This window comes from Cervus elaphus, chromosome 12 (genome assembly GCF_910594005.1).
Source record: "Cervus elaphus chromosome 12, mCerEla1.1, whole genome shotgun sequence".
NCBI classification, from domain to species: Eukaryota; Metazoa; Chordata; class Mammalia; order Artiodactyla; family Cervidae; genus Cervus; species Cervus elaphus.
The window spans coordinates 31,531,296-31,534,581 of NC_057826.1; the positions used below are offsets into that span (position 1 = coordinate 31,531,296).

Below are 3,286 nucleotides of genomic sequence, written 5' to 3' on the forward strand. Positions count from 1 at the left end.
TATTGAATGTCTGTAATAGGCCAGATGGGCTTCCCTGGTGGCTCACCAGTAATCTGCCTGTAGTGCAGGAGACACAGGAGACACAGGTTCGATCCCTGGGCTGCGAAGATCCCCTGGAAGCGGGCATGGCAACCCACTCCAGTATTCTTGCCTGGAGAATCCATAGACAGAGGAGCCTGGCGGGTTACAGTCCACAGGGTCGCAGAGAGTCGGACATGATTAAAGCAACTGAGCATGCATGCATGCAATAGGCCAGATACTATTACAGTTCCAACCTATTTTCAGCGATGTAACTACAACCAATGTAACTGTTGTAGTTGTAGTTAAGCGCATTTTCATAAAATGCCAAATCATTTTAAATGATAGCATAATCTCAGCAAATTAAACAATATTTTCTCCCTATTTAAGAATATTTCTGAAAAAAAAAAAAAAAAGAATATTTCTGTTTGGGGAAAACTTTATGTTAATGAGAAGATCCTGGTGGACATAATCCAAACTCCTTAGTTAAATTTGATAACTTTATTGATTAAATTTCTTTGGTGAAATTCCAAGAAAATGCTACAGAATTATATCAAACTTATTACTTTAAAGATCTAGGCCCAGAAAATAATTCTGTCCATCAAACTCGAAGTTTAAAAAGCAGAATGTCAATAGGCTTACTTCTGCTCTCAGAAAGTTCCTCAAAAGAAAAAGAAAATCCATTAGCCATCAACTCAAGAAACACCTCCTTTTATATCTAAAAATCAATAGCTCATCAACTGGGTCTGCACTCTGTTTCAAATAATAGTATTTATTGAACATATAATGGGTACTAAGGACACTGTGCTAAGTACTTTCCACACTATCTCATTTAATCCAACAATCCTTGGCTAGCAAAACTATTATTATCCTAATTTGAAGCTTAATGCACCTCTTGGTTCCTAAATATTACTTCTACTTAGGTTCTAGAACACTTGTTTGCTCTCTTAGGCTAGAAGGCCAAGAATCTCCAGGTAATCCATGCAGCAATCATGAACAACCCAATTACAAGCACTGAAATTGAAACTGTGATTAAAAATCTCCCCAAAAACAAAAGGCTAGGACCAGATGACTTCACAGGTGAATTATAGCAAACATTTAGAGAAGAGCTAATGCCTATCCTTCTAAAACTCTTTCAAAAAATTGCAGAGGAAAGCTCTTTCCCATCTTGCAAGGTAAGAATGGCGGTATCTCTTTGCAGGACTAGGTTTCAAGATCCCAATCCTTCGCCATCCTAGCTGAGAGGGTATCAAGTCGACATCTGCAGGGGTCAGACACGCTCGGGGCGTACTGAGAGGCCTCCCGGATGCTTCATTTCTCTCTCTTGGATTTACGATGGCGGGTGAAAAGGCTGAGAAGCCAGATACTAAGGAGAAAAAACCTGAAGCCAAGAAGGCTGATGCTGTCAACAAGGCTAAAAAGGTGAAAGTGGTGAAGAAAGTTAAGAAGGGGAAGCCTCACTGCAGCTGAAACCCTGTCCTGGTCAGAGGAATTGGCAGATATTCCCGATCAGCCATGTACTCCAGAAAGGCCCTGTACAAGAGAAAGTATTCAGCAGCTAAATCCAAGGTCGAAAAGAAAAAGAAGGTTCGGGTTCTTGCTACTGTCACAAAACCAGTTGGTGGCGACAAGAATGGTGGTACCCGGGTGGTCAAACTCCGCAAAATGCCTAGGTATTACCCTGCTGAAGATGTGCCTCGGAAACTGTTGAGTCACGGCAAGAAACCGTTCAGTAAGCATGTGAGGAAGCTGCGCGCCAGCATCACTCCTGGGACCGTTCTCATCATCCTCATGGGGCACCACAGAGGCAAGAGGATCATTTTCCTGAAGCAGCTGGGCAGTGGCTTGCTACTTGTGACTGGGCCTCTACCCCTCAATCGAGTTCCTCTGCGTAGAACACACCAGAAATTTGTCATTGCCACCTCCACCGAAATCGATATCAGTGGTGTGAAAATCCCAGAACATCTCACTGACACTTACTTCAAGACGAAGAAGCTGCGTAAGCCGAGACACCAAGAGGGTGAGATCTTCGACACACAGAGAGAGAAATACGAGATCACAGAGCAGCGCAAGGTTGATCAGAAAGCTGTGGACTCACAAATTCTGCGAAGAATCAAAGCTGTCCCTCAGCTCCAGGGCTACCTCCGCTCTGTGTTTACTCTCACAAATGGAATTTACCCTCACAAAGTAGTATTCTGAACTTCTTGCAAAGAACCTAATTAAATAACTTGTCCATTTAAAACAAAACAAAACAAAACAAAAAAATTGCAGAGGAAGGAACACTTCCAAACTCATTCTATGAGGCCACCATCACCGTAATACCAAAACCAGACAAAGACAACACACAAAAAGAAAGCTACAGGCCAACATCACTGATGAACATAGATGCAAAAATCTTAAACAAAACTCTAGCAAACAGAGTTCAACAACACATTAAAAAGCTCATACACCATGATCAAGTTGGGTTTATTCCAGGGATGCAAGGATTCTGTAAAAATGCAAATCAATCAATGTGATACACCATATTAACAAATTGAAAAGATAAAAACCCTATGATATCCTCAATAGATGCAGAAGAACCTTTTGACAAAATTCAGCACCCAATTATGATTAAAACTCTTCAAAAAAAAAGGGCATAGAAGGAATCTACCTCAACCTAGTAAAGGCCATATATGATAACCCCCCAGCAAACATTATTCTCAGTGGTGAAAAACTGAAAGCATTCCCTCTAAGATCAGAAGCAAGACAAGGGTGCCCACTCTCACCACTATTATTCAACATAGTTTTGGAAGTTCTAGTATGGCAATCAGAGAAGAAACAGAAATAAAAGGAATCCAGGTTGGAAAAGAAGAAGTAAAGCTCTCATTGTTTGCAGATGACATGAAATTATACCTAGAAAACCCTAGAGATACTATCAGAAAATTACTAAAGCTAATCAGTGAATTTAGCAAAGTCATGGGATACAAAATCAATACACAGAAATCACTTGCATTCCTACATACTAACAGTGAAAAATTAGAAAGAGAAATAAAGGAATCAATTCCATTCACTATTGCAACAAAAATAATAAAATATCTAGGGATAAACCTGCCTAAGAGACAAAAGGAGTGTATACAGAAAATTACAAAACTGTGTACAGAAAATTACGAAATTAAAGAAATCAAAGGTGGCATAAACAGATGGGAGAGATATTCCATGTTCCTGGGTAGGAAGATCAATATTGTGAAAATGACTATACTAATAAATGAAAACTACAGATTCAGTGAGA

At 40.0% G+C, this 3,286-nt stretch overlaps 1 pseudogene; it reads left to right on the plus strand.

The window, feature by feature from the left end:
* The first annotated feature begins 1,329 nt into the window (after positions 1 to 1,329).
* LOC122704931 lies at positions 1,330 to 2,260 on the plus strand (annotated as a pseudogene).
* Positions 2,261 to 3,286: the final 1,026 nt, after the last annotated feature.